Raw genomic sequence first — 11,587 nt, forward strand, 5'->3', positions numbered from 1 at the left:
GTTTCATAGCTCATGAGGAAGTATGTGGTGTTTAGCTTTCAACCTTGTCATTTACTTTTGACGGACTCTCATATGGACTAGTGGCACATCCGCTTATCCAATAATTTTGCAAAAAGAGCTGGCAATGGGATTCCCAGTCCCGAATTAATTAACTTAAATAGACACTCCTCCATGGTTTGTGATTGTTGGACGGCACCCGAAGGATTCGGTTAGCCATGGCTTGTGTAAGCAAAGGTTGGGGGAGTGTCATCATCATAATAAAACTAAAATAAAAAGGCACTCCTTCATGGTATGAGATTGTTGGCAGGCACCCGAGGATTCGGTTAGCCATGGTTTGTGTAAGAAAGGTTGGAAGGAGTGCCAAATAAATATGCAATAATTCATGGGAGCCGCTCTTGAAAGTCCGGTTGGCGAGGTAGTTAGTGTACCCATTACCATTCGTTGACAACAACAAACACCTCTCAAAATAATTTTGCTCCTGTCTTTATAAAAATGAAAAGCTCTAGCGCATGTTAATCCCTGCTTCCCTCTGCGAAGGGTCAATCTTTTACTTTTATGTTGTGTCTCCATTACTTCTTTGAGCACTATCTTGAGAGCACAACTGTCATTCTTAGTATAATATGCTTGTCTCAAAATATGATTGATTGTGGTATAACTTTGATGCATTTATCCTTTGACAATCACTACTTCTAGTCTTTCTATGAACTCCAGAGGTGCCCGGGCATTTATGTTTTGCCAACCAAATACAGGAAAGCGAGATACCACTTTATCATACTCTCTTATGAACATTGCAATCTTGCTTATATACATGATTCATGATGCTTATTATTAATTGTTGGTACCTCTCCATGATTGACATAACTGTTAGATGATCTTATTTGCATGTATCTCATTATGAATTGCTTAAGTATTAGCCATAGCATGAGAATATATACATCATATGAGCAAATGTGTTCGTGAAAGTTCTTTTATCGCTCAGTTGTTAACTGAATTGCTTGAGGACAAGCAATAAGCTAAGCTTGGGGGGAGTTGATACGTCCAAAACGTATATACTTTCCCGAACACTTTTGCTATTGTTTTGCCTCTAATTTGTGTATTTTGGATGCAACTAACACGGACTAACGCTGTTTTCAGCAGAACTGCTCTGGTGTCTCGTTTTTGTGCAGAAATCCAACTTTCGGGAAAATCCTCGGAATTTATGCAGAAGGCCCTATTTTCCCAGGAAACTTACGGAGCCAGAAGGACAAACCAGGTGGAGGCCCGAGGGCCCCACACCATAGGGCGGCGCGGCCCAGGGGGGGCCCGCGTGGCCCTGTGGTGTGGCCCCCTCGGCCGGCCTCCGACGCCCTCCTTCGGACTATTTATCGGCCTCGACCTAAAAACGCACGGGGAGAAGTCGAAGTCGCCGAAACCCTCCGTAACGCCGCCACATCGCGAAACTCCATCGCGGGAGCCGGTCTCCGTTCGGCACTCCGCCGGACGGGGAATTGGAGGAGATCATCGCCGCCATCACCGCCAACGCCTCTACATCAACCAGCCATGTTTCCCCCATCCATGTGTGAGTAATTCCCCCGCTGTAGGCCGAAGGGGATGGTAGGGATTGGATGAGATTGGTCATGTAATAGCATAAGATTGTTAGGGCATAGTGCCTAGTGTCCGTAATTGGTACTTTGATGATATTGTTGCAACTTGTTATGCTTAATGCTTGTCACTAGGGCCCGAGTGCCATGATCTCAGATCTGAACATGTTATTGTTTCATCAAGATAATCATTGTTTATGGTCTTATCTATAAGTTGTATACACATGTCGCTGTCCGGAACCGATGGCCCCGAAGTGACAGAAATCGGGACAACCGGAGGGAATGGTAGCGATGTGAGGATCACATGTGTTCACGGAGTGTTAATGCTTTGCTCCGGTACTCTATTAAAAGGAGTACCTTAATATCCAGTAGTTTCCCTTGAGGCCCGGCTGCCACCGGCTGGTAGGACAAAAGATGTTGTGCAAGTTTCTCATTGCGAGCACGCACGACTATATATGGAACACATGCCTATTGATTGCTTTGTACTTGGACACCGTTTTATTATTATCTGCAAATGCCCTGCTATGATTGTTACATGAGTTTCTTTCATCCTTGCAACGCCCGTCATCCGTCCCCGTGCCTACAGTATTTTAATCCTGCTGTTTACTAAAATCACTACTGCTGTCTTTGTTACTCTGCTGCTGTTATTTCACTACTGCTACTGCTATAAAACTGTTACTACTAATAAACTCTTGCGAGCAAGTCTGTTTCCAGGTGCAGCTGAATTGACAACTCCGCTGTTAAGGCTTCCAAGTGTTCTTTGTCTCCCCTTGTGTCGAATCAATAAATTGGGTTTTACTTCCCTCGAAGACTGTTGCGATCCCCTATACTTGTGGGTCATCAGCCTCTAGGGCTCCCGGGATCCGGCTTATAAAGGCGCACGGATCTAGGGTTTACATGGAGAGTCCTAGCCGGATACAAGTTGCCTAACTACGGTACAATGTCTTGCCGTGTACGTTAAGGATCCGCCTTCCTATCTACGTCGTACCGGATCCGGGTTCCTTAATGGGCCTTCGTGGATCCGGGTTCCTCCTTAAGGTCGGTCGGATCCGGCTCCCTTTTCCTGGGCCGGACTTCATCCATCACAATCAACTGCAACTGGGCCGCCCGATGGGCCACATGCCACATCACCATCTGTGGGCCACCTGGGCTTGCCGGATCTAGGCACTGTTGATGGTACACCCATGAAGTATGCCCACAACATTGACTTACTATATATGAATCTTATTCTCCGGACCATTCCGGAACTCCTCGTGATGTCCTGGATCCCATTCGATACTCCGAACATCTTTCAAACTCCATTCCATATTCCATATCTACTTAAAATGACATCAAACCTTAAGTGTGTCACCCTACAGTTCGAGAACTATACGGACATAATTGAGACATCTCTCCGATCAATAACTAATAGCAGCACCTGGAGATCCATAATAGCTCCCACATATTCAACGATGACTTCGTGATCGAAAGAACCATTCACATAAAATAACAATTCCCTTTGTCTCGCGATATTTTACTTATCCGAAGTTTGATCGTTGGTATCTCCATACCTAGTTCAACCTCGTTACTGATAAGTACTCTTTACTCGTACCGTGATATGATATCCCTTGTGAACCAGTCACATGTTTGCAAGCTAATTGGATGTCATTCCACCGAGAGGGCCCAGAGTATATCTATTCGTCATTAGGATGGACAAATCCCACTATTGATACAAGTGCCTCAACCCTATACTTTCCGAACACTTAATGCCACCTTTATAACAACCCATTCATGCAGTAGTGTTTGGTATCATCAAAGCATCCATCAGGTGTAGGTGATTAACATGATCTCATGGTCGAAGAATTAATTTACAATGCATATTAAAGCTTGAAGCACAAAGAACTAAATGACTTGATCATATGCTACGCTTACTATGGGTGTATGTCCATCACATCATTCACCTAATGATATGATCTTGTTATTAATAACATCCAATGTTCATGAACAGGAAACCATGATCATGTATTAATCAACAAGCTAGTTTAATAAGAGGCTTAATAGGGACTCCTTTGTGTTTACAAAATACACAAGTATTAATGTTTCCTGTTAATACAATTATAGCATGTGATGTAAAAATTTATCATGAACACTAAGATATAACAATAAACACTTTTATTATTGCCTCTTGGGCATATCTCCAACAACAACTCCATACCTTCTTCCCACAACAACCATGCCAACGCAATTTCATCATGATATGACCAAATTACCAACCTTAGGCTGGCCGCGAGCATGCTCGGAAGTGACCTAACGCGACGGTGCGGCTGAAGATCCCTATCTTTGCAGGCATGCAAAGCTCAATGACAACATGATCGCGTAACCGCCAGTGACGGTGGAGTGTCGATGACCTCCGGGCGTAAGAGCATCTCCATTCGGTCAGATTTTGTTCGTTGGGTCGCGTCGCAGACAGAAATTTGGCCATGGTCCGATCTGTTAGGCCAGTGCTCCCAGCAGCGTGACACATTTGGTCCGCTCTAGCCATTTTAGGAGGGCCCGGGGTGACCAAAGGGAGAACTGGCTAGAGGGTCCCGGTAGGACGTGGGAGGACGCGCGTGCTATCTGGCCTGACGCATCCGCACCCCAAATTTGGTGAACGGATCGGTCAGTTCGTGCGAGCCGGTCCATTTGGATCACACCACAGAAGCGTGCGCAACCTGTCTGTATATCCGCACGGACCATTTCGAACAAACCAGTACCAGTTAGGGTGCGCCGCTGAAGATGCCTTCACTATTTCCAACAAATATGAGGCAATCAGTGCAAACTAAATATTATGCTACTTATGCCTAGTGCCTACCCTCATAGCTGAATCGTGGTTCTATTATACAATTATACAACTTCACCATACATATTGGATGGAATGTTTTTGTACGATTTTACTAAGTAATATCTAGATTTCACAATTTTGATAGTCAAGATCTAACGTTTTGTGATTCTATCATTCTACTATAGAGGTTCTGATTTGATCTGGAATCATAATTCTGACAACATTGCCTAATCTCGTGATCAAAATCTGAACTTCCCCTTCTTGGTTAAGCTCTCGTGTGCATGGGTGTATAGGTGTCATGGTGCTTACTTACAATATACTCCCCCGTCCCCAAATAAGTGTATATTTGAACATGAGTTAAATTTTATTAACTTTGACTAACTCTTCTTTAAAAAAGCAACAACATTTATGACACGAAGTTAATATCGTACGATTCATCTTACTAACATGTAGTTCAATATAATATAATAATGTTATGTCATTGCTATTTTTATGTAAAAAATTGTTAAATTTTAAAAGCTTTGACTTCTAAAACTTAGAACGCATGCGTATCCACAGACAGAGGGATTAAGCATGATGTATGATAGGCATGCGTATCCCACTGAGCTCACTTTGCGCATACCTCTGCTTGTGACAGTGAGGGATGCGCGTCACTGGGGAGACTCCTACCTGCCTGATCTGCTTGCAATGCCCGCATGGAAAGCGATATCCCCTTGCCGCGCCAATTCACACACCGTTACTGGGGGCGATTGGGCAGCACAAGCGGAGTTCGAGCGAGACTACACCCGTGGTAGCCGTTTGTCGGAGCAACCGCTGAAAGAATGAGGCGAGGGGATGAATTCCCTTGAGCAAAACTTCGGGTTAACATGGGTGGTGGAGCATATCCAGGTAACCCCACTTGACGAGATCGACGACGACCCCGAGTGATCGGGCTTGGTCGCCGCCGTGCCCTTATGTGTGCATTTTTAGAGTGTTTTTACCCCCTTTTTATATAAAGATACCTTCGCGTAGCAATATGATTTTGGTATTTTACTGTGCTCCTGCACACCTTTTTGCTTGTTTTAGCAGGATCTCAAAATATTAAGGCAATAATGAAATATCAATAAAAACTATCATTTTTATGGTATTTTGATGCGATAAAAATCATCTAAAAATTAACCACGCACCTGGGCCAAAGGAGGACGCAAGGAGAAGCTCCAGTGAGTTTAGCGGGCATCGGTACGGGGGGAGCCCGTCTGTACGGTCCACCCGTACGCCACAACAGGAGAACCGCCTCGTCAAATACTTTCACCGCGCGCAAATGGATATGAGATCCGATACTCCTAGCCATTCGAAACACCAGAACACCGTCCCGAAGAGATCTCAAGGATGAACAAATGAGAAGGCATCACCCAAGCTGCTACATGGACCATTAAGAGGACAAGGCATCATCCCCTTCATCATCAACCACTGCACCCACACCATCTTCTGCTGGAATTTGGGGCATTTGGCCTTTGGCCCATGGCCCATTATCAATTTCTAAAACTCACATGGCCCATTCCAAAAATCAGTGGCAGCACTAGTGGGGGCTAAAGTTTAGTCCCACATTGCTAGTTGGGAGAGAGTTGGAGTGGTATATAAGGTGGTTTGTTCTAGTCCTAGTAAGTGAGTGAGAAGAGAGAGAGCCCTCGCGCACTCCTCCTCCTCCTCCGCCTCGCCTCGCCTCGCCTCGCCTCGCCTCGTCACGTCACGACGCGCCGCGGCTTGCGGGAATCTCGCTGAGCTTATCTTTTTGCTGTTTGGGAAATTAATTGTGTAATCAATTTTGAGTCATTAACGGACGTGTTACTCAGCCGTTTTGCCTTCCGGTTTTTCTGGATCGTGGCTGTGCCGACTCGGACGTGGGCTGCGCCCCACGACCTTCCCGAACCGCACTATATAAGATCCTGCGCAACCCTAGCCGCCACTACAAGACGCATATGCGACTACCTGTTTCCAGTTCATTGCGCCGCCGCCTTTGTCTTCCTCATCCCGTCCGTCGGCGTGCACCGACTGCCGGGACAGTAGGCCTCCGGAACCCTGCCTCTCGTGAACATGTACGGGTGAGGGGCAATCAGGTTTTTGGGGAGCGCTCCGGCGCGACTACTGGCATCACGATGTCGTCATCGGACGACAAGTTCCTCCACAACGACAACTTCTTCCCGGACCTCAGCGACTTCTTCGACAATCTCAACATGGGCGACAACGACGCTGCGAAGTATGTGATCTTGTCGTTTCTCTTTCAGTCTCTGTTAGAGTCTCTTCTTCTAGTTTCTATGGTAGATGCGATCGATTTGTTTTGTCTAGATGTGATCTGTTCATCTACCTTACTAGTCTGCATGATTAGTTTATTCGTCATTTTCGTATTCATGATTTATCAATTACTCGTACGGATTATTTCATATGGATATTTGCTTATATTTCCAACAATCCAAAAACCTGATTATAGGCAAATCAATTCAAGCAGCGTTGCTGCCGCTACTCGACCTCCCCTCTTTGATGGTATGCATTACAAGAGGTGGCGCACAAAGGCAGTTCTATGGTTTACAAACCTAGGCTGTTTTAGCGCCACAGATGCTAGACCTGAGGGGCCTCTCTCTGCAGAGGAGCAGGAAAAGTTTGAGAAGGTCGACGCCATGTTTAAGGCGGCCTTGTTCAGCATTCTTGGGGACAACATTGTTGACCCGTACATGGCTTTCGACCATGGTAAAGATGCGTGGGATGCGCTCGAGGCCAAATTTGGGGTCTCGGACGCTGGCACTGAACTGTATGTCATGGAGCAATTCTATGACTACAGGATGACTGATGAGCGCTCCGTGGTTGAGCAGGCTCATGAGATTCAGTCCCTTGCCAAAGAACTCGAGCAGTTTAAGTGTACCTTACCGGACAAATTTGTGGCTGGTGGTATTATTGCCAAGCTTCCTCCTTCGTGGAGGAACTTTGCTACTTCTCTGAAACATAAGAGACAAGAGTTTTCCGTTTTGGATCTCATTGGCTCGCTTCATGTGGAAGAGAAGGCGAGAGCAAAGGACACACGCGCTCGTAGTTTTGAGGGAGGTTCTAGTGCCAATGTGGTACAGAAGAAGAACTTCCAATCTCACAAGTCTAAGAATAAGAACAATGGAAAGGCAAGTTTGATGAGAAGAACAAAGCCTCCAACTCAACCAACTTCAAGAGGAAGACTCCTTATAAGAAGAAAGGGAACTGCCATGTTTGTGGCGCTCCTGGACACTGGGCTCCTGATTGCCCAGAACGCCATGATCGGCGTGGGAACAACGGCAAGTCCGCAAATGTTGTTATTGGCGTTGATACTGAGATGAAGGACATTGGGTACGGTATTTCCCCTACTATCCTTTCAGTATGTAATTCTCCTGATTGGTGGATAGACACCGGAGCCAATACACATGTATGTTCTGATGTGTCTATATTTTCTTCTTATCAGGTCGCAAGGACTTCCTCCGTGCTGATGGGAAATGGCTCACATGCTTCCGTTCGTGGTGTTGGTACGGTGGATCTGAAGTTTACTTCGGGAAAGACCATCCAGCTGAAGAATGTGCAGCACGTTCCCTCCATTAATAAGAATCTCGTTAGCGGATCGCTTTTATGTCGAGATGGCTTTAAGTTGGTTTTTGAGTCCAATAAAGTTGTAATTTCCAAGTGTGGACAATTTGTTGGAAAGGGTTATGTGTGCGGAGGCTTGTTCCGCTTATCTTTGTCAGACTTATGTACTCAAATTATTAATCATCTCCTGAAATCTAAAGATGAAGCTCTTAATTACTTCAAAATCTTTAAAGCTGAAGCAGAAAACCAACTTGATCGAAAGATCAAGCGGCTAAGGTCTGATCGTGGTGGAGAGTTTTTTTCCAACGAGTTTGATTCTTTTTGTGCGGAACATGGTATTATCCATGAAAGGACGCCTCCCTACTCACCTCAGTCAAATGGGGTGGCTGAAAGAAAGAACCGTACTCTAACTGATTTGGTTAACGCCATGTTAGATACATCGGGTCTATCCAAGGCATGGTGGGGGGAGGCGATATTGACTGCATGTCATGTTCTAAATTGTGTCCCCACAAAGAACAAAACCATTACCCCTTTTGAGGAATGGGAAAGGAAAAGGTTGAAACTCTCTTATCTACGAACTTGGAGCTGTTTGGCGAAAGTAAATGTGCCGATACCCAAGAAGCGCAAGGTTGGACCAAAAACCGTGGATTGTGTTCTTCTGGGATATGCTTTTCATAGCATTGGCTACAGATTTTTGATAGTAAAATCTGAGGTATCCGACATGCATGTTGGTACAATTATGGAGTCGAATGATGCGACTTTCTTTGAGGACATCTTTCCTATGAAAGAAACGTCTAGCTCATCAATTCAGGAGATGCCCAGTTCATCTACTAAGGAATTATTTCCTGAACCTACCATGGCTATAGAACACTTTGATAATCCTGTGGAGGATGACAATGAAGCTCCCAAAAGGAGCAAGAGATAGAGGACTGCAAAGTCCTTTGGTCATGATTTCATTGTGTACCTCATGGATGATACTCCCACTTCTATTTCAGAAGCCCATGCATCTCAGGATGCTGACTACTGGAAGGAAGCTGTCCGTAGCGAGATGGATTCCATATTAGCTAATGGAATTTGGGAGGTTACTGATCGTCCTTATGGGTGCAAACCTGTAGGATGCAAGTGGGTGTTTAAGAAAAAGCTTAGGCCCGATGGTACTATTGAAAAGTACAAGGCACGACTTGTGGCCAAGGGTTATACTCAGAAAGAAGGCGAAGACTTCTTTGATACATACTCACATATAGCTCGACTGACCACTATTCGAGTACTACTTTCCTTGGCTGCCTCACATGGTCTTCTCGTTCATCAAATGGATGTTAAGACTGCTTTCCTAAATGGAGAGCTTGAAGAGGAAATTTATATGGAGCAGCCTGATGGATTTGTAGTAGATGGTCAAGAAGGAAAGGTGTGTAAATTACTGAAGTCTTTGTATGGGCTTAAGCAAGCGCCTAAGCAGTGGCATGAAAAGTTTGAAAGAACTTTATCCTCTGAAGGCTTTGTTGTAAACGAAGCTGACAAGTGTGTATACTATCGCCATGGTGGGGGCGAGGGAGCCATTCTTTGTCTCTATGTCAATGACATATTGATATTTGGAACCAGCCTTACTGTGATTAAGGAGGTCAAGGAGTTCCTATCTCGTTGTTTTGAGATGAAGGACTTGGGAGTAGCTGATGTGATCTTAAACATCAAGCTGCTGAAGGATGACGATGGTGGGATTACATTGCTTCAGTCCCACTATGTGGAAAAGATCCTGAGTCGCTTCGGGTATAGCGACTGCAAATCTTCTCCAACACCTTATGAGCCTAGTGTGATAATTCGTAAGAATAAAAGGATTGCTAGAGATCAATTGCGATATTCGCAAATCATTGGCTCGCTTATGTATTTAGCCAGCGCCACGAGGCCTGACATCTCCTTTGCTGTAAGTAAACTCAGCCGTTTTGTGTCTAGACCTGGAGATGTTCATTGGCATGCTCTTGAGAGAGTTTTGCGCTATTTGAAAGGCACTGCGAGTTATGGCATTCATTATACTGGGTATCCAAGGGTACTTGAGGGTTATAGTGATGCAAATTGGATATCTGATGCTGATGAAACTAAGGCCACAAGTGGTTATTTGTTTACACTTGGAGGTGGCGCTGTTTCCTGGAAGTCTTGCAAGCAGACCATCATTACAAGGTCAACTATGGAAGCTGAACTCACAGCATTAGACACAGCCACTGTTGAAGCAGAGTGGCTTCGTGAGCTCTTGATGGACTTACCTGTGGTTGAGAAACCAATACCCGCTATTCCTATGAACTGTGATAATCAAACTGTGATCGTCAAAGTAAACAGTTCTAAGGATAATATGAAGTCATCAAGGCATGTGAAGAGGAGAATGAAAACTGTCAGGAAAATGAGAAACTCCAGAGTTATAGCGTTGGATTATATCTATACGTCTAGAAACCTGGCAGACCCTTTCACAAAGGGACTATCACGAAACGTGATAGAAAATGCATCGAGGGAGATGAGTATGAGACCCACATTATGAGCTGCCCACGGTGGTAAACCACTCTATGTGATCGGAGATCCCGTGAATTAGAGCTGGGAGACAAGTTGTTGGTCAGCTGAGAGGAGAGTATATATCCCTATAGCAATTTTACCACTCCGTAAGATGCAATACTCTCCTAATCTGCATGGCAGGTTGATAATTATCTTAATGTGTTCTAAGTGGCTTATTTTAGCAAAGATGTTGTCCTGCAGAACATCCTTTGAAGAACACACCTATATGAGTCTGATTGTTAAACGTCGCAATCTATGAGAGTTGGGTGCTCTCTAGTAAACTCATGAAAGGCCCTGGAGTATGACGTATAAGCTCCAAACCGCGAGGAAGCCTCGCGGCAGCCTAGTATCGGTCTAGGTTTTGTATGAAGCTAGTGCGCAGAAAACTTGTAGTTCAAGGCATAGTCCACTATCCAAGTTGCAATCTAGTGTAATATGAAGCTTTAAGTGGAAGTTCAACTTAACAGTCCTCCACGACATACCTGTATATAAAACAATGTTCTGGAAACTTATTGATGAGATGTGCCAATGAGAGTTTGTGGGGGATTGCTGGAATTTGGGGCATTTGGCCTTTGGCCCATGGCCCATTATCAAATTCTGAAACTCACATGGCCCATTCCAAATATCAGTGGCAGCACTAGTGGGGGCTAAAGTTTAGTCCCACATTGCTAGTTGGGAGAGAGTTGGAGTGGTATAAGGTGGGTTGTTCTAGTCCTAGTAAGTGAGTGAGAAGAGAGAGAGCCCTCGCGCACTCCTCCTCCTCCTCCTCCGCCCGCCACGCCTCGCCTCGCCTCGTCACGACACGTCACGACGCGCCGCGGGTTGCGGGTTGCGGGAATCTCGCCGAGCCGAGCTTATCTTTTTGCTGTTTGGGAAATTAATTGTGTAATCAATTTTGAGTCATTAACGGACGCGTTACTCAGCCGTTTTGCCTTCCGGTTTTTCTGGATCGTGGCTGTGCCGACTGGGACGTGGGCTGCGCCCCACGACCTTCCCGAACCGCACTATATAAGATCCTGCGCCACCCTAGCCGCCGCTACGAGATGCATACGCGACTACCTGTTTCCAGTTCATTGCGCCGCCGCCTTTG

Source organism: Lolium perenne, chromosome 2 (assembly GCF_019359855.2).
Source record: "Lolium perenne isolate Kyuss_39 chromosome 2, Kyuss_2.0, whole genome shotgun sequence".
In the NCBI taxonomy this organism is placed as follows: domain Eukaryota; kingdom Viridiplantae; phylum Streptophyta; class Magnoliopsida; order Poales; family Poaceae; genus Lolium; species Lolium perenne.